This window comes from Dysidea avara, chromosome 1 (genome assembly GCF_963678975.1).
Source record: "Dysidea avara chromosome 1, odDysAvar1.4, whole genome shotgun sequence".
NCBI classification, from domain to species: domain Eukaryota; kingdom Metazoa; phylum Porifera; class Demospongiae; order Dictyoceratida; family Dysideidae; genus Dysidea; species Dysidea avara.
In genome coordinates, this window is record NC_089272.1 from 55,792,690 (window position 1) to 55,813,792 (window position 21,103).

General features: G+C 37.7%; 2 long non-coding RNA genes across 3 annotated transcripts; both read left to right on the forward strand.

Moving 5' to 3' along the window:
* Positions 1 to 532: 532 nt before the first annotated feature.
* On the forward strand, positions 533 to 3,148 carry LOC136251139 (uncharacterized). 2 transcript variants are annotated; one of them, XR_010698957.1, is made up of 4 exons: positions 533 to 970; positions 1,411 to 1,514; positions 2,704 to 2,768; positions 2,820 to 3,148. It is a non-coding gene; the product is annotated as an uncharacterized lncRNA (long non-coding RNA). The 2 variants fall into 2 exon arrangements; XR_010698955.1 differs by lacking the exon at positions 533 to 970 and having other exon boundaries at positions 1,122 to 1,514.
* Positions 3,149 to 8,182: 5,034 nt separating this feature from the next.
* LOC136251145 (uncharacterized) lies at positions 8,183 to 9,481 on the forward strand. Its single transcript, XR_010698959.1, has 2 exons — positions 8,183 to 8,583; positions 8,706 to 9,481. It is a non-coding gene; the product is annotated as an uncharacterized lncRNA (long non-coding RNA).
* The last annotated feature ends 11,622 nt before the right edge of the window (positions 9,482 to 21,103 follow it).

The following is a 21,103-nucleotide window of genomic DNA, read 5'->3' on the forward strand; positions in this document are numbered from 1 at the left end:
GTAGTAGGTAGGAGGAAAACCCTACACGGGTCGATACTCGTCATCCCCAGAGGCCTTCTTCAGCTCATTCTTCAGTAATCAGATCACTTTGGCGATTAAGGGATCGCGTGAGCCAATTTACACTCCCCAAACACTAAGGATTGTAGATTTTTTTAAATACAGTAGATTGCAAGACGGTTGTCAGTTACAATTTATTGTGCTGGTGATATCACGTGAAAAACAGCCAATCAGATACTTCGAAAGGATTTGAAAATGTTTGATCGTCTATCATTGATTGCTTTTCACGTGATTCCTATTCAGAATTTTTGTACGACTGACAACCGACATGCAAAATACTGTACACGAACTATTCTAGACCCTTGTAGCGCGGCGCTTATAATTTCCAATCGATAACTGGATAAGCGGCTGCGCGGAAAGGGTCTGGCCACGCGAGACTAGTTAGAAGGTGTTAGGCGCAATCTGTGAATTTGCGCAGTTTATAAATTGCGCTGCGCATTTTGTGAATTCATAAAATGCGCAACAATTTATAAATCGCGCATGCAGGTGTCGTACTGACATATGACAAGGGACAACGCGAGATTTGACACATTGCAGTTGTATCGGTTGCCGACCTACTGTCGTTCCAAGTGTTGGATCACGAGATTTCCTCGTGGCAGTGTATGCGAGGTGTGAGTTTCGAATCACTATAATTATCAGTGAGTTCAGAGATACGTACGTCGGAAAGGGTCACACACAGAGAGCTTCTGTACAGGAAAATATCTTGATCCCAATCACACCTCCAAAAGCGAAACAGTAACTTAACGGAGGAGAAGGTGCAGAAGATAACAGACGTTTTGAATGGAGTAGAAAGAAGTGATATTTCTAACCCTTTCATTGCTGAATCAAAGAAGCCGGTTTGTTTCGTTGAACTACCCAAAGCTCATGCAGTGAAGTTCAGGAAGATGTTCTATATTTGCCTGCCAAGCAAAGGGTAAGAAACTAAATCTGCTTTGTTTGTGCCTGCCCTTCACAAAATTCTGTAATTACAGAATGAGAATGACAAAGCTGAATCTCATTTCCATTGAGATTGGTTGTTTAGGCCATATGCCAGACACAATTGCCCAAGTAGCCAATACTTGTGAAGTGGTAAAGAAGACCATAAGATCCCTGTTTGAGCAGGCTGCTCGCATTGCTGTCTCTTGTTCATACAGAATTTTTAATTCTAGAGCCTCCCCAGACTGGGATCTATCGGTTTGCCTAAACTGAATTTTTCTACTTGCTATAATTATTATTTTTGTATTGTAATTTAATAGTGTAAGTCTTGCCAGGGCTCCTGTACTGTCCATCCAGTGCTTGGCACTCCTGAGTCTAGACCCCTGTACTTAAGTTGTATTTTGTCTTAACAAAACAAGATGTCTCTCTCTCTCTTAGGCCACCATCGTTTAGTTGCAACAGTTGAGAAATTTTATGATGTACTAGAGCGTGTGCATTCAACTGAAAATGGATATGTAGACTACAAGAAAATACTTGCAGAGGTATGGAAGTATAGTGAATTGCGTATGCTATCATGAAGCATCACAAAAATTTATAGCCACTAGTCATAATACCTAGACATTGTGGGGATGGGTGTTTAATTATATAGCAATATTATAATACTGGACAAGTAGTCCAGTTCCCAAGTTTGTAATAATGCCAAGCTGTAGTGAAGGACAAGTCAGGCTGGATTTTAGCTGATATTTTTGCAAGAGACCAAACCTTTGTGATCCCCATAGACATAGCAACCAGCTATCAATTTATGGAGCCCACCTATCAATTTTCTGATATTAGTTTGGAAAAAGATAGAACAGTCATTTGTTCTAATAGAGCAGTCAGTAAGTGGTTTTAGAAGAAATCTGTAGGGGCATACCTCCAGACCCCCTATATAGCTATGTGTGTATTTTCACAACTTAGCTTTACAACTACCTGAAACAGACCCCCTGATTTCTTCACTGTTCAACGTCGCTTGGTATCTCAATTTGGCATACTGCAGTACTTATAATGCGAACATCATGGACCTACTTGAGTCTTCTTTTATGTATCTTTGCTGACAGTGGAAGATGTTGATTTGTGGTAGCTAGCTTCACGTAATGGCCACATGTAACAGAAGTTATCTGTATTTTCTGTTACTGTAGTGACTGGAATGGTTCCAGAGGAGCTTCCCATGCAATGCTGTATAACTGGCTGAACATGGTTGAAAACAAAGTGTAGTGGCCTAATTATTGTTGGGCCACATTCAGAGGAATACATAAAGTCTGGAACCTGTTTTCAGTTATCTATTTGACTTTACTCTGTTAGCGCAGACTACCATGAGTGAAACTCAACTATCCTTTGTTCAAAATGAAATGTATTGAAATAAGTTAGACTGTGCCACAAAAAAATTATATAATTATGCACCTAATAATTGCAAACAGTTCAATATACATCATCACATTCTGTGTACTCATTTGTACCATTAAGTAAACATGTACACGTTTGTATCTATATTGTTCTAACTTTCTTGGTGAATAGTTGGATTTCTTGGTGAATCAGTGGATTTCTTGGTGAATCAGTGGATTTCTTGGTGAATCAGTGGATTTCTTGGTGAATCAGTGGATTTCTTGGTGAATCAGTAAATTTCTTTTCATATATTCCGATGAGTTATGATGTGTCACATGCATTATTAACAGATAATGTTTGTTTATTTAGAATCACTTGATGACTATTGTCATTCTTGTGGAATGATTAGTTTGGATGATGATATGACTGACACGGTGAGGTCTAGTTATGCAAACAAATTTTGTATTCATGTGTGGATTCCATAGGTCAGGTGCAATAGTTGCTCAACAGGGGTACGTACGGTACCATGAACGTTGTCTAGGAAGACATGTGGTTACAGCCAGGCAAGATGAAAGTGGATATAACTTTTCTAGGTCTTACTGTTCATCAAAATTGATCAAATATAGCTGTGCCTTTGTAGCTCATGTATTGGAGTATACTTAACTACATGTGTAGCACAGCATACCTGATTCCAAACACTATAATATGTTTGCACTAATAGCTGTATGTGGTGACATTTTGTGACTGTGTGTTGTGTTACATCTGCATGCATGGGAGAGTGAAACTATAAGTACGTGTACCATTAAACTGGGCATTAAAGATATGATGTTGGGACACGAGTTACAATGCACCAAACCTTATGTGCTGATACATATTTCATTACTGCATGTGCAGTGTTTGTTTGTACTGGACAACTGCTAGAAAAACATACATGCAGGCTGGACTGCACATGTGCCCATCAATATCAGCTGATTGAAACGAGATGAACCTGCTAGCTACCACAAGTGCTGTAGTACGCAGAGGGCAAAACTGAGAGAGAAAGGCAGTATGCACCTTATCCAGGCCAGCTGCAAGCACGCAAAGGAACCTTAGAGGGAGAGATAGTCTGCAATGTAGCTAGAATGCGTCATTATCCATGTCCCTTCAGCTAGTAGCTTAATATGTTAGCTAAGGGGGTAAAAGAAGCCTGCCATTCCTTCCTGAAAGCAGCTATGATACGCACTTGAATAACAGCGGTACGCTGAATGGACCAGAATCCAGTTGATGTTCATAAAATGCGCAGCTCTAACGGTAGTTCACAAACTGCGCAACAATTTATAAATTGTTGCGCATTTTACATGTATGAATTCACAAAATGCGCAGCGCAATTTATAAACTGCGCAAATTCACAGATTGCGCCTAACAAAGGGACGAGACAATAGCTACTCTTTTGTGACAGCCGGTACGCAAGTTAATTGTGGCGGAATTATAGGTTTGTATAGCGATTGTATAATTAGAAAGTTGTTTGGTCAAGTTAGGTTGTCCTAGAGTGGTTAGCTTAGTCTCGCGTGGCCAGACCGCTTTTTTTCCGTATATTGGGTGGGGAAAAAAGGGTCTGGTGCAACTCCAATAGCTGTTTACTTCTGAGTCGTTCCCACATTCCAGGAACGCTAATTGAATAACATTGGTCACAAAGGAGGTGCCATGACGTCAGTAACACTATGAAGTATTCCTACACTCCTGCTCCGGTTGTGAGTCTTGTTACAATACACGATGAGGATTAACTTTCAAGACGCTATAAAAGAGACATCGGAGCAAATTAAGATTCGTTTAAAGGATAAACAGATCTCTAGTTAACTTACTGACGTTATGGCACCTCCTTTGTGACCAGTGTTATTCAATTAGCGTCCCCGGAATGTGGGGACGGCTCAGAAGTAAACAGCTATTGGAGTTGCACCAGACCCTTTTTTTCCCCACCCAATATACGGAAAAAAGCGGTATGGCCACGCGAGACTATGGTTAGCTTAGGGCGCACTGAGGATCGACTGACTGTTGTCTGTCCGGCATCGTCACGGTGATTGCAGATCTGAGGTCCTACCAGGTGAGGGTTGAACAGAGTGTATAAATATTCCATACTTAGGCGGCCTCCCTGGTTTAACCACTGAGTGTGGCGCTTGGCCGGTATCCGGCCAGGTGGCCTGCAGATCGAAGTCACGCTGGGGTTGGCTTTTTTTCAGCATTTGTCCCGCTTTACTTTAGGATACTAAACTCAACGATTTTCGCTTAGGTTCCCTGGGCTAGTGGTGAAGCACCTCGTACAGGCTCTGCCTTTTGTGCAAACCGTCCAGTGCCCAACTGCATGGTAGACTTAATAATAATAATAGAATGTAATGTCCCGTTATCCCGCTATTCCATTCCTGGATTCATAGCCTCCCCTGAAGGCAGTCTCGCGTAGCCAGACCGCTTTTTTCCGTATATTGGGTAGGGAAAAAGGGTCTGGTGCAACTCCAATAGCTGTTTACTTTTGAGTCGTCCCCACATTCCAGGGACGCTAATTGAATAACATTGGTCACAAAGGAGGTGCCATGACGTCAGTAAAACTATGAAGTATTCCTACACTCCTGCTCCGGTTGTGAGTCTTGTTACACGATGAGGATTAACTTTCAAGATGCTATAAAAGAGACATCGGAGCAAATTAAGATTCGTTTAAAGGATAAACAGATCTCTAGTTAACTTACTGACGTCATGACACCTCCTTTGTGACCAATGTTATTCAATTAGCGTCCCCGGAATGTGGGGACGGCTCAGAAGTAAACAGCTATTGGAGTTGCACCAGACCCTTTTTCCCCACCCAATATACGGAAAAAAGCGATCTGGCCACGCGAGACTACCCTGAAGGTTGCCGTTTTAGCTATAGCTACAGGCGAGGCTACAGGTGTACCTGTTTGGTGGCTTTACTAATATATATACTACAACTTGGTTGCTAGGTGATAATGCATTTTTACAGCTCAGGGAAGTCAGTGACCATGACTCGAACCATGAATGCACATGTTCTGTAGTGGCTTCCCCCTCTGCCCACTAAACTGCATAGCTAGCAATAACAACACTACTTGTATTTTAGTTAGTCACAATAGCATAGTTATTCTTAGTCACAGACATTTCTGAGATACAGACAGTAGTATATATGTATGCAGTGGCGAAGGAAGTAGTTGATATGAGGGGGGGCTGGGCTGACCCAGACTTATTTCTATAGTTTGGTAAGGTGAGACCAAAAAAAAAAAAAAAGGTCACAACCAACCAACAAGACCTTTCCACCTCACCAGCTACCATGTATAGCTGATAAACTACATAAAAATCCTTACATAGCTCGCTACACACTGACTACTTTATTAGAGTGACTGCTCTATTAGAGTATCTCGATCTTTATCACGGTTTTCAGCCCCACTCCAAGAAAGATAATTTCGGTGTGATATCATTCTGAGGGGGGGCTTTAGCCCCCTAGCCCCCCCCCCCCCCCTTTCCCCCGCCTATGTATGTATGTATGTACCAGACTGCCCGGATAAGAGAGGTTTCACTGTATAGTGCATTTTGTAGGAGCTGTACACACTCAATGAAACTGCATGATGTGTATAGCTATACAGGGATTTTAAGTTTGATTAGGGATCACAGGAAAAAAGTAGGGAAGTAAGGGAGGTCACCTACACCTGCAGAAGTACTAGTGAAGATTTGATCCCTAATTAGATTGAATTAGGGATTAAATGTTCACTAGTAAATCTGTAAGTGTAGGCAACCTCCTTGTTTCCTACTTTTTCCCTATGATTCCCATCAAACTTTCAACTTCCAAATTATACTTGTTTTGTAGTGGTAAACCTGTGCTTACCACAGCAAAAAAAAGAATGGCAATAGAGTTAATTTTTCATCTGAACACACACCCTAGCTATCAATTACTGACTTGAATGTGAAGTGGCCATTACGCAATGTTCAGCCAGCACTACAAGTAAAGATTAGTAGTAGAAGCGCCTCTGCAATCAATTCAGTCACCACGAAAAATACAGATGGTTTACATGTGCCATGTCATTATAATCTAATCAAAAACAGCCAAGCTGTAAAAAAAGGGTGTGGCCTCCAAAAAAGCCAGGGTGAAAAAGATGTGAAATCAAAGGTGGCAACCAAGAAATGGCTGTAATGATAGGTTAATGGCAAAATTTTTAATAATGACAATTGAGGTGAATTTGTGTAGCCTCCTCCGGCCCACTGGGATTCGGCACCAAATTCACCTAAATTGTTAATATTAAAATTTTTGCCATTAACCTACCATCACAGCCATTTCTTGGCCACCACCTTTGATTTCACATCTTTTCACCCTGACTTTTTTGGAGGCCGCACCCTTTTTTACAGCTTAGTTGTTTTTGATTATATCACTTCTTTTTGTAATTTCATACCTAAAGCCAACCTATGGCAATTAGGTATTTTTCTCTACAGGGTGACTTGTTTCTAGCTACACTCTCTACGGGTGACTTGATCCAGCTGATTTCTTTACAGGATGATTTGTTTCTGGCTGATCTCTCTACAGGGCTGCTTGTTTCTACTGAGCTATCTACAGGGTGACTTGAAAAATAGTTGAATTCTTTGTAGGTAACAGGGTAACCTGCCTAGCTGATCTCTCTACAGGGGGATTTGTTTCTAACTAAATACTGTGCAAGGTGATTTATTTTTAGCTCATTTTTCTACTGAGAGATTTGTTCATAGCTGGATTCTCCATGGGGTGACTTGAAAAGTAGTTGGGCTCTTACAGGGTGACTTGATCATGCTGATCTCTCTACAGGGCAGTGACTAAAAAAAAACTAATTATTACAACTAGCCAAACCTAAGAGTGGGTATTCGTTACATCAAATTTGCATTTATACATAATATATACATATTGTACTCTATAATAATTGTTGTGATTGTCTAAATAGCTAAAGTAGTGAAGAGAGAACTTATGTAGTGAAGTATCAGTGGATGGGGAAGGCTGAAGGGGGCTGGGGCTTATATACTGCCCCAGGAAATTTTTGAAACATAGCTGTGATGAGATTGAATCTGGAAGCAATTTGAGAGATATGACTGAAATCTGGATGTTTTAAGGAAATGGTGAATCGATAGGATAAAAAGAACTATGTATATAGAGGCAGCATAGTTATAGGGTTTGAAATTAGGTTTTAGAGAAACTATTGTTTTATTAGCTAGATTTTAGGGCAATTGTAATCGTGGACTGTAATAAAAGTAACTATGACTATAGGCTAAATTGTAAGGCAATCTATAATCAAATAGTGGAGTAGAGAATTTTTTTTTGAAAAACAGCAGCAATCTCAAGATAGGATCTTGAGATAGCTGAACATTTAATCCCTTGGTCTTGGGGTATAGACTCACTAGTATATCTGCAGGTGTAGGGAACTTCCCTTGTTTCCCTACTTTTTTTCTATGATTCCTAATTGAACTTTGAAATTCCTAATTTTTCCTTAAACTTGTAGTTATAATAATTTGATTCAACATCAATAGATATCAAAATTTTAATATAATCTGTAACTAATATAAAAAAATATCATACTGTCATGCAAAAATAGATCATGGTAAGTAAATAAGTAAGTAGATACACTAGCAGCACTATACATACTTTGACTGGAGACCTCTATCACAAAACTCTGTATTACTACAGAAAGTCCAGTTGTCTATTATGTGAAAGAATCGTCCACATACATCCCTGTCTATCATAGTAAATTGGAGCTTTTTTTAACTGATTTGACATAACTACAAATCTCCACTCCTATATTATTTGTGTTACTCAGCTCATTGCTGACTAATTAATGTATAGTGAAATGACTCAACAAAGTGAATTTGATTGTGTGTGCGTGCGTGCGTGCGTGAGTGTGTGTGTGTGCGTGAACTCCTTTCATAAATCAGTCTGGTTACATATCCTGCAATGCAATTTTTAGCACTTATATTAGTGATAGGAACAGTAGCAACCTTTAGAAAATGTACACTATTATTACAGAATTCTCAGAGGTTAATGCCATGTATATCTTGAACTTTTGTTTTACACAGCACATCAATATCATAGTGGTAAAATAGGATTCAATTATGGATGCACCAGTTTATTCTTGGCAAAACAATTAGTAGTTTTAGCCTAAGCTGGTCTGAAGCAGTCTCGTTTTTGTTATTGTAAGCCTTTCGGTGGAGTGAGAAATTGATTATGTTTAACTACAAGTGCTGCAGTGTTGTTCTTAGTTTTTGGTAAGTAGCTAATTGTCAAGTAAGTGTGTGCATGCATGAGTATTAATACTATTATGCCAGTGAATTTATTTTAATTATAGTACTTCGCAGATCTATACTTGCAATTACATTTACCCTTTTAGTACTGACCACAACCAGTTGCAATGGACAAAACTTGGATTCAGAGTTTGAAGCTAACTACTCCTGTAATGCACATCAGGATTGTGGAACTCCATTAGGCATTGGTCTTTGTAATGGGACAACTGGAATGTGTGAATGTCAGCTGAAAAGTTGCTATGACTACAACAATGTAACCAATCGCTGTATCATCAAAAAATGTCACACTCTATACCTTGAGAGCAACAGAATAATATGTATGAACCATGGAGGTAAGAGTAAAACCCAGGCATTGTTGCTGAACATATTTGCATTCACTGGAGCTGCTAACTTCTATTTGAAGCACTACGCTCATGCTGTTGGACAGATGCTCTTGTTTATAGTGTTTCTTATCACCGTATGCTGTCGGTTTTACACTTGCATTCATCTCCTGTGTACTAATAATGACATTGTATGCCGCTGTGTTAAGAAGACGCTTGCATTCGGCATAGCTGACTGTTTAGCTAGCTTTTTTATCGTACTTGAACTGATATGGATATTTTATGATTTCTATCAAATTGGGACAAATGATAAACTGGATGGAGATGGATGTATACTAGCTGATGATGTTACACAAACAGCAGAAGATATTCCTGGTGTTATATTAGATGTTTTGCCAGAGGTGGCCGCAGAGTAAAAGTTACTGAACAATACATTTATGTTCACAAGTCACATATAGTTGGCAGTTTTATGCACTAATGGACAGTAATATCTTTTGTATGCATACACTTACTACACGTGCAATAATAAACAAAAACTTGAATTTGGTTTACAATTTATCTTGTCGTATCTCTGCATGGAGTAAAGCAATAAGTTGGAATTTATGTCAAGTTGTAAGTATAGCTCAGTGAAAATAAGTCAACATGCATTATTGTTTTTGTGGTTTTTATGCCGGTAAAACAGCTGTAATGTAGTTGAAAGACTTACTTTCTAAGTCACTTCAGCAAAACAGCCCATGGCTGTGGGCTCCTGCTATTATACACCTGTGTATTTGTACACATAAATTTGTATTCTGATAGGCAGCTATAAATCACAAATATTCTTGTAACATTCATAAGGAAAATTGACAGTGATTATTAAGCCGTGGCTGTGGAGTCAACCCAAATGTGATAGCTAATAACTACCAGCAAATTATATACACATGTAAGAATATTTGCTTGACTGAAGGGGCTTCACCTGCTGGAGCAGCAAAACAACCATGGCTAACAGTAAAAACTGTAAATTGCTCAACACAGTAAATTGCATGCTCACAAAGTGATTGTTATGCAATCATTAACACTGGCATGAGCGATAATTATTGTCATCATTGCTGTCATTATGTTTTTTAAATTCACCATTACATTACTTTTGAAATAGCTATCTTTTCTCCTGAGTCTGTTTTTACAGCTATCCTATATTGTAACATCAAAATTTGTGACCTGGCCTGCAAGAATAGGGCATGTAGGCACATAAAAATTACCTACTTTTTAAAAACTTTGATCAGTCATAACTTTGTATTTCATTATTGCTTGTCCATGACATTTTCAGCACTTATTACACATTTAGTTAGCTTTAGAATACAAGTTACAGAATGCAAATATTCTATCCCAGTACTGAGATATGTGATAGTATGTGATGGGGTGTAGTTTGTGCCCGCGTGCCCTATTTTTGCAGGCCCAGTCACATTTGAGCTGTACACATTATGTTGATTTAACACTGATTTCTCAGATGGACATCTGAACTAATTGCAAGCCAAATATGGTGATGGAATGACAACATATTAACCATGTGCACGTGGTTATTTTTACACTACCATGCTCATGTGAAACACAAAACAATTATTTACAAAAATAACAATAGATTTAAAGAATCACAAATAGCACCTAACATGATAGCATATATTCCCACTTTTCAATACAGGTACTATATATGCAGTCTGATTTTTTCTATCAATGCAATTTGTACTCAAAAGTCTAGTTATTGAAATTTATGATTGCTGTGCAATCAAATAAAAGTAGTGGAAGCTATTATACAACTGCAGGCACAAATAGTAAATTCAACAGTTTTATGATAATACTAGCTAGGCGTGAGTCAAAAATTTAGCCCAAAATGCTTTCAGGAATTTACTACTGTGACATCATTAGAGAGTTGTTTATCAAATCTTTACTACAAAATTTAGTTAATTAATATAATCAAAATATACTTTAATACTGTTATTAATAGGTTGTAAGGTTGAGCAAAGCCTTAACTTAATTAGCTCACCATTTATTCCAAAGGATTGTATTGCATCACATTCAACCCATACAGTGTATGCCTACTATAGTACAATTATGCATAGAAGTTTAAGATGTGAGTGCATCAGTAATACTATGTATGCATAGTTGTATATTATTACGTTTTTTCTACAACTTGTAGAAAGTTGACTATATAATATGTTCAACATTCAGTAATAATAATTTTCTTTTAATTATTTCCTAGATTCTTCACTGTAGATATTTTTATGTACTTGCTTCATACATGATCACCACTTCTGTATATCTTTCAATTGTGAAATGTATTTATTAATTTCTTGACAGTGTTTGGTTGTCTAATGAATGGTAACAAATTGTCAATATTTGAATCATAGCATCACATTATATGCTGGTGGTATACTTATAAGCATAAAAGTGTAGTAGCTGTGTTGAGTTGTACTATAGTATAATTTAATTGCTTACCATGTAGTCTGTATAGATGGTTGCATACAAGATAATTCTGACACTGGACACATAGTGTACATCTAATGCAAGCCAAATGGGATTGCATGATCATAGTTCAAATTATGATTTCAAACATTGATGTAAATATCCAATTCCTTAACTAGGAGTGGTTGGATTCCCATAGGGGTGCTCCAAGAAACAAGTATGATAGCAGACAAATGTCTTTATCCCGGCTCCAATCCTTTAAATCACAAATAATTGTAAATGGTACATAGTGATTAATATATTCACAATTAATTATATATCTAATCCAAAACAGCCAAGCTGTAAAAAAAGAGTGCGGCCCTGAGAAAGGCTATGGTGAAAAAAGATGTGAAATCCAAGGTGGCGGCCAAGAAATGGCTGTGATGGTAAATTAATGGTAAAAATTTTAATAACGACAATTCAGGTGAATTTTGTGCCAAGATCAAACGGCACCAAATTCACTTGAATTGTTGTTATTAAAATTTTTACCATTAACTTACCATCACAGCCATTTCTTGGCCGCCACCTTGGATTTCACATCTTTTTTCACCATAGCCTTTCTCAGGGCCGCACTCTTTTTTCACAGCTTGGCTGTTTTGGATTAGATTTCACTTCTTTTTGTATTTGTATACCCCAAAGCCGCTTTTTAACCTGTCATTTTTTCTTTACTACAGGAAGAAGAAAAGATGAACCAGGGTGATTTCTTTGTAGCTGACCTCTCTGCAAGGTGACCCTTCTAGCTGATCTCTCTACCGGATGACTTGTTTGTAGCTGAACTCTCTACAGGGTGGTTTGTTTGTAGCTGAACTCTCTACAAGGTAACTTCTTCTAGCTGATCTTTCTACAGGTTGACTTGTTTGTAGCTGAATTCTCTACAGGGCGATTTGTTTGCAGCTAAACTGCTGAACTCTCTACAATGTAACTTCTTCTAGCTGAACTCTCTACGGGTGGCTTGTTTCTAGCTGATCTCTCTACAGGGTGACTTGTTTCTAGCTGAACTCTCTACAGGGTGATTTGTTTGTAGCTGAACTCTCTACAAGGTAACTTCTTCTAGCTGATCTTTCTACAGAATGATTTGTTTGTAGCTGAATTCTCTACAAGGCAATTTGTTTGCAGCTGAACTCTCTACATGGTAGTTTCTTTGTAGCTGAACTCTCTACAATGTGACTTCTTCTAACTGAACTTTCTACAGGGTGACTTGTTTCTAGCTGATCTCTCTACAGTGTAACTTGTTTCTAGCTGAACTCTCTACAGGGTGATTTGTTTGTAGCTGAATTCTCTACAAGGTAACTTCTTCTAGCTGATCTTTCTACAGGATGATTTGTTTGTAGCTGAATTCTCTACAGGGCAATTTGTTTGCAGCTGAACTCTCTACATGGTAGTTTCTTTGTAGCTGAACTCTCTACAATGTAACTTCTTCTAGCTGAACTCTCTACAGGGTGACTTGTTTGTAGTTGAACCCTCTACAGGGTGATTTGTTTGTAGCTGAACTCTCTACAAGGTAACTTCTTCTAGCTGATCTTTCTACAGGATTATTTGTTTGTCTCTACAGGGCAATTTGTTTGCAGCTGAACTCTCTACATGGTAGTTTCTTTGTAGCTGAACTCTCTACAACGTAATTTCTTCTAGCTGAACTCTCTACAGGGTGACTTGTTTCTAGCTGAACTCTCTACAGGGTGATTTGTTTGTAGCTGAACTCTCTACAAGGTAACTTCTTCTAGTTGATCTTTCTACAGGGTGATTTGTTTGTAGCTGAATTCTCTACAGGGCAATTTGTTTGCAGCTGAACTCTGTACATGGTAGTTTCTTTGTAGCTGAACTCTCTACAATGTAACTTCTTCTAGCTGAACTCTCTACAGGGTCACTTGCTTCTAGCTGATCTCTCTACAGGGTGACTTGTTTCTAGCTGAACTCTCTACAGGGTGATTTGTTTGTAGCTGAACTCTCTACAAGGTAACTTCTTCTAGCTGATCTTTCTACAAGGTGATTTGTCTGTAGCTGAATTCTCTACAGGGCAATTTGTTTGCTGCTGAACTCTCTACATGGTAGTTTCTTGTAGCTGAACTCTCTACAATGTAACTTCTTCTAGCTGAACTTTCTACAGGGTGACTTGTTTGTAGCTGAACCCTCTACAGGGTGATTTGTTTCTAGCTGAACTCTCTACAAGGTAACTTCTTCTAGCTGATCTTTCTACAGGGTGATTTGTTTGTAGATGAATTCTCTACAGGGCGATTTGTTTGCTGCTGAACTCTCTACATGGTAGTTTCTTTGTAGCTGAACTCTCTACAATGTAACTTCTTCTAGCTGAACTCTCTACAGGGTGACTTGTTTCTAGCTGATCTCTCTACAGGGAGACTTGTTTCTAGCTGAACTATCTACAGGGTGATTTGTTTGTAGCTGAACTCTCTGCAATGTAACTTCTTCTAGCTGAACTCTCTACAGGATGACTTGTTTCTAGCTGATCTCTGTACAGGGTGACTTGTTCCTAGCTGAACTCTCTACAGGTGATTTGTTTGCAGCTGAACTCTCTTACATGGTGGTTTCTTTGTAGCTGAACTCTCTACAAAGTGATTTCTTCTAGCTGATCTATCTACAGGATGACTTGTTTCTAACTGAACTCTCTATAGTGTGATCTGTTCATAGCGGAGCTTTTTACTGGGTGATTTGTTTGCAGCTAAACTCTTTGCATGATTGTTTCTTTGTAACTGAACTCTCTACAATGTGACTTCTTCTAGCTGATCTCTCTACAGGATGACTTGTTTCTAACTGAACTCTCTATAGTGTGATCTGTTCATAGCGGAACTTTCTGAGTACTGGGTGATTTGTTTGCATCTAAACTCTTTGCATGATTGTTTCTTTGTAACTGAACTCTCTACAAGGTAACTTCTTCTAGCTGATCTCTCTACAGGGCAATTTGTTTGTAGCTGAATTCTCTACAGGGTGATTTATTTCAGCTGAACTCTCTACATGATGGCTTCTTTGTAGCTGAACTCTCTATTAGGTACCTTCTTCTAGCTGATCTGGCTACAGGGTGACTTGTTTGTAGCTGAATTCCCTACAGAATAACTTGCAATGTAATGTAACTGAGTAAATTATACATGCAGCTGAATGCTTTATTAGGGTGACTGTTTTATTAGAGTATCTCGATCTCGCATTTGCTGCACATAGTTGCCTTTCGAATCATAACTCAGTGATTTGTAATCCGATTCTTCTGTACTACTGCAAGAACTTTCCATGATGATTATTCCAGCTACATACTGATTTTCAGCTCGTTGCTCTAAGCGGTTTGCCTGGTAGACACGAAAACTAATAGTTTTTTTATTCATAAAAATCGATCGCGTAATTTTGACACAGGTTGGGTTTTGTGTCATATCTCGATGGTCTTTATTCCGATTCCTTTCAAACCACAAAAAGGCACTCCTACGATGGTTGCTCCATCTACATATCAATTTTCAACTGATTCCTCCAAGGGGTTTACCCTGTAGGCGTGACAGACCTTCGACCTTATTTTACGAAAATAATCGGTAATAACTCCGTGAATGTACATCGGATTCCTACCAAAGTTGGTACAGAGATCCGCCTTAATGAGCCCTTTAAGTGTGCCAAATTTCAGCCCGATCCGAGCACGCATTCGTGTTTTATGGCGGATTTTGAGAAGTGTGCGAAATGAAGAAGAAAAAAACGAAGAAATTAAAACGAAATTTTGTTCGCTCGTACCTCGGAAATGGCTGGAGCGCTTTTCTTCAAATTTGGTATGTAGACTCCCCTAACTGGGCGGCACGTCTCTAGCAAATTTGGTTCCAATCGGATAAGGGATCACAGAGCTGCATAGGTGTGAAAATTGCGTTTTCTTTCTTCCTGTTAATATACTCACGGTGTGGCGCGCCGGCTTCTTGGGCCGCACGACACACTATCGTGTGTCTTAATTTAGCCACAAGGAGCCTTTTAATAGCTATACATACCACAAAAATACTAGTGTAGAATTTCAACATTGGAATGGTAGGATATTTGGTACAATTATAAGGGATCAGTGGAGAGAAGAAGAAGAGGCTTGATTTCAACTTACACATTGTCCCTATAGTGTAGCAGAGCTCCAGTGAAATCCTTTGATATTTCTGTTAGAGTAATTGACTGTTATATTAGAGAATATCAAATTTTAATGTTGAAAATATTGACCATCTCCACTGATTTTTAGCCATGTGCCTGTTGTTTCCATGAATTTCCATTGCCTATGACAATATACTTATACTAATGTAGTTCTATTATCTTCCTAACTGGCTAGTACTAAGTTTAAGATATAGGTTACCCAAGTACCTCTTCCTAAATTTCTCTGTTCAATGGCCTCCACACTATAGTCAACAGTAGTTTGTACTGCTCTAGACCTATACATACTTTTTTTTGTTATAATTACCTACATATTTATTATTTTTATATTATAGCTGATTTTCACAATTTGAATCAGGATAGACCATCTGCTGGTGTACATATACAAGACTAGCGTGAATTGGAAGGGAATTAAGGGGAGCTTTTGAATGTGTTCAACGGATAAGATTGGAAATTTTGTAAGCTTTACTGAGAATTTGGTCATAATGTGCAGACCAGGGTAAAGTTGATGTGACTGTGATTCCTAGATCTTTGTGAGTTGCTGTTGTGGAAAGTTCAGTGTCTCCAAGGTAGTATGAGGTAGGCAATTTGAAGTGGTAGCCTAGTAAAAAATATTTGGGCACACCAAAGTATAAATGATTGTTGAGGCTCCAGTGGTAAAAAACATTTAAGTCCTCTTGTAACTTTGCAAAATCAGAAGTGCTACATATCCTTCTGTGGCACTTGGTATCATCAGCAAACAAAAACATTTTAGAAAACTTAACAAGCAATGGGAGATCGTCATAAGAAATAACAGTGGGGCTAATATGCTTCCTTGTGGCACTCCTGAGAGGACTGGTAGTAGTAATACATCACAACATCAGATAGTTGATTGTTGATTCTTACACATTGTATCCGGTTATAGTAAGATAGCAGTGAAACCATCTCCATAGATTACCAGTTATGCCAGTATTGAAGAGCTTCACTAGTAGTTTATCATGAGGAATTGTGTCAAATGGCTTTTAAAATCTAGGTTTATGACATCAGTTTGAGTGTTGTTAGCTGCTGCTTCATAGATATAATTGAAAAAAGGAGTTGTTGTGTACATGATTGTCCACGGAGAAATCCAAATTGGTTTGGTGGATTAGCATCAATAATCAACTCACTAATTTTGTTAATAATCATTCGTTCTAGAACTTTTGACATAATACACAGGAGGGATATGGGTCGATAATTGTTGACTGCACTTTTGTTTCCAGACTTGAATACTAGTGAAATTATATGAGTTTTCCAATCTTGTGGAAGTGACTGATGAGCAAGAGTTAGTAGAAACAAATGATGTATTGGTTGAACTAGAACTGAAGCACAGTACTTGAGGATATTAGGATTAATGCCCACTGCTTTATTTGAATTGAGACTTGTTATAGCTTCAAATACCTCCTCTTCAGAAATTTCTATGTTATCAATGTAGTTAGTGCGATGAAGGTAGTTAGGTAAATCAGAAGTGACATATGAATCTTTGGCAAAAACAGACCTAAAGTAATTGTTGAATAGGTTTTCCTTGTCATAGTCAGAAGAAGCATGAGTATCATTGAACACAACGGTGGTCGACTACAAACATTTTACAAAGGGATCAACGACCTATCAGGATTATCCATTCCACCATATTTCTTGCCAACTCTATTATTATGATCAACCAGACACCACCACACTCACCACTTTATCCAACCCAGTACACGGTCCAGTTATTACCAGCATTCATTTTTCCAAGAACAATCAAAGATTGGAACAGCTTGCCAGTATCTGTCAGAAAACATAGATACATTTACTAATTACTTATTTTCTATCTAATTGTTTGCTGTATATTTTATGTGTATGTATGATTTCTTTGGGGTGTTGATCGCCCCCTAGGCGCATTGGCAATTGTCGTCTGCCCAGTAACAATAAATAGTATAAATAAAACGGTAGCAGGTATTCCTTAATGGTTGGTGATACTCCTCAAATATCAATAAACGGCTGGGTTAGATTGTGAGTAGGGATTCAATTAAGTTAGTCTCATAGGTGGCTTTAGCAGATTCCAAATTAGAATTGAATGAGTTTTCTGCTGCAGTAAGGTGGTTCAAGTTAATTGTGGTCAGTTGGAGAGTGTGTGTATTTTTTCTTAGTGTACGGTGTACATAACCATCACTTCCTTATAGATCCAAGGTAGCCATTGAGATTTGTTTTCTACTTGCACTTAAAGACAGCACACCAGTTAAAACAGCAAATGGCAGTAGCAGACATGTGTTTAAGATGGTCACCTGTGCTCTTTGATCAGGTCATGCTAGCTTGCATAGTAGCAATCATTAGGCAGAACTATTATACAGCTGTATCAGCATTAACAATTCATCTGTAAGGGACACTTTGTACGACTAAAAAATGTGTTCAGTCAGTTGTGCATATATAGAATAGTGGTATATAATTTAGTTGTCATCCAGTATAAGGCATCTAGCCATCTACATAATCTTAGAGCACTGCTTTGACAACCTACTGTACTGTAACATTTCCATACATCCTGACTACTAGACAACAAGTCTGAATCATTGACCAGCACAACCTATGTAGCTGCCAGCTGGTATCCATGAAGAAACGTGGTAGAACTGTTTTCACAGTATGATTATCGTACTGTGGAAACAGTACGATTATTGTACTGTGGAAACAGTTTTACCAGTTTCCTAAGAGCAGGAGTTTTGTCTGAGTCGTAGATGACAACAATGATGTATCTCTTGATTTTTACAATGACTCTAATCAGCTACTGAATGTCTTTGTCAGCTACTAAATGACCTGATCAAAAATTCAGCGACATGCTATTCTATCTCATAGTAGTTACTACAGTAGGTCACACCCAGAAAGTGTTCAGCCTGGTAGCAGCAGTGATATCATACGTACACATTGAGAAGTCCCATGTCTGATGCACTGTTCAATTGTGATAAAACTTAGACAGACACAGAGAGAGCTGGAGAGACCTATTATTTGGACAGTCCACAACTTTAGAAACAAGGCAGATAGCAATAGAGGGTAATGAGAATGCAGTATGCACCTTCTTAATTCGTGATCAAGAACTGTAGCCATGCAAACATGCTTGGTCACACATTTGCTACATAAAAAATAGCATTACATAATTGGTTTTATTGTTGCCTGCTTATTCCTTATCCATGCAAGTGTATATAGGCTCAAGAATCACTGAGATAAGAGGCTTAGTAAGAGGAAGTGAGTTTAGTGTTGAGTAAAACAAGTGCTAATTAGCCTTTGGAAGTAAGACAAACTACTGGAATTATGCACACTATTTACTGTTCAGTTAACAATTTGGATCCAAGGAGTATGTGTTGGAAATCCTCTCCAGTCCTCCTCCACATTTCTTAGTGCAAGTGAGGTACGTAGAATGTGTTAGTGTAAACATATGTCCAGTATATTAAGTATGAAGCGTTGACAAGTACTAGACCATTTTATTAAAATACATATACCAACTGTGGTCACATTGATAATCATGTGGTTTCTTATACACCACATCACATGCATGCAATACCAATGAAACCATAACATAACTACAAAAACATTTCCATGTAAAACCAGCAGTCAAAACATTAATAATTACTGTATAATCTAAACAGTTTAGCACAACTGTGTAGTCACAATTGCACCTTGTAAATATGTACAGTGGTCACTAAATGGACACAAATAATTCACAAACTCCATTATATAGCAGTATATGTTGCTCTATTCGCATAATGTATTGCTCATATAGAACATAACTAGTTACGTATACAGTATGTGTAGTTACATGTTGTTGGTTAAAAGCATAACTAACAGATGTACTCTAGTTTTATTAAACACTGACTCATGACAATATTGCAGATAGAAACAAGTGTATAGTTATAAGGGTATAAGCTAATATTTTGATGAAGGTGTGCACCAGCTAACAGCTACATTTCTTAGTTCATTGGTTCTTAGGCTGTGGAATCCAGCATAACATAGTGGTCGTCAAAAGAGATATCATAAGATTACAGTAAAAACCAAGAGTTACAGCAGTCTGATCCAGATGCAATTTGTATTGTGCTCTCATTGAGCAATAGTTGTCAGCAGCACAACATTGAGAGTTCAGCTATACAACCAAATCACCCTGTCGAGAGATCAGCTATAAGAAGTCACCTTGTAGGAGTTCAGCTATAAATAAACCATCCTGTGGCATACATTTTTGCTTACAGTATGACAATTATTCTGCCCAATATGCTAGCATTATGCTTGATGCTCAGTGTCAGGCACCTATTATGTTCAAACTTATGCCAGCATAATAGGCTGGTGCCTATTCATCACACTATTTTATTCTGTGTGCATATTTTGGAAACCTGCGTATACCTTTTTGACACATGCAAAATTTTTGGGAACACTCAACTGAAAATTTCAGCAATTGAAAAAAATATTTTATACAGTCACATTAAGATAAAGACTCTATTAAACCTTCTTGCTGTGAAGTATCATGCCCATAGCTTCTTTTACCTGGGAGATATGGATGATTTTCATGTAGGAATTTTACATGTGTGGGACACCAATTAACTTAGGTAATATGGTCAGGTAATTAGCTAGCTAAATGGTAAAACTAAATTTTTAACAATGGTACATGCAATTTTATTGAAGAAAATATTTGATACCACCATCAGAAATCTCCTGTTATCTAATTTGAATAGTTAGAATAGAAATTTTGGACAACAAAGTGATTTGTCACCATTTGTCACACTTAATCACTCACAGGACTCAATGCATTACTATAAAAAGTTAATTTGTAATATGTATTGGACAGTAAATTGGCCATATCTTGGGATTCAAGTTGGGAATTCTTCAAGATAATTATTAAGCTAAAATTTTGACATAAGACAGATATACACCCAGTGTCTCATGTAAGCTATAAAACAGAAATTTGACCAATGTGCCAAAAAGGTAGGCTTTTCAAAACAAAGTCACATATACGATCTTTCATGAATATGAATTACACACTCTTAGTGGATGTGTACACACTCAATGAAAACTGAATGATGTGTAGCTATCTATGTATTTGTATGGTGAATTTTTATTGTTACAATTCCCGCAAGAATTTCATAATGACAGTAATCATCAAAAGCTAAGCTCAGTTGTGGTTTATTCCTCAGTGTAAACATTGCTCATGTTACAATGTTGGCATAATAATTAAAGTGATATGTATATACTTGTATATAATATACTGCAGGAGAATACAGCAGTTACAGTACATTAGCTTCAATAACTCATGCTTGATTGCTTGTGTATATATAGGAACTGGCAATTTAGTATCCTAATAATATACAATTTTGTATGCCCAAATTTTTTATCTTCCAATGTTACAGGATGCAAACACTAGATAATATGTATACAGGGGTATACAAACAGCTATCGATATCAATGCTATCAAGATTTTAATATGACATGAAACTATTATTATAGTTATTGCCATACAAATTAGATCATAGTAAGTAAATAAGTAACTTTAGTAAGTACAAGTATGTACATATGTATGTAAGTAAGCAAATAAGTAAGTAAGTAAAAATTATCTA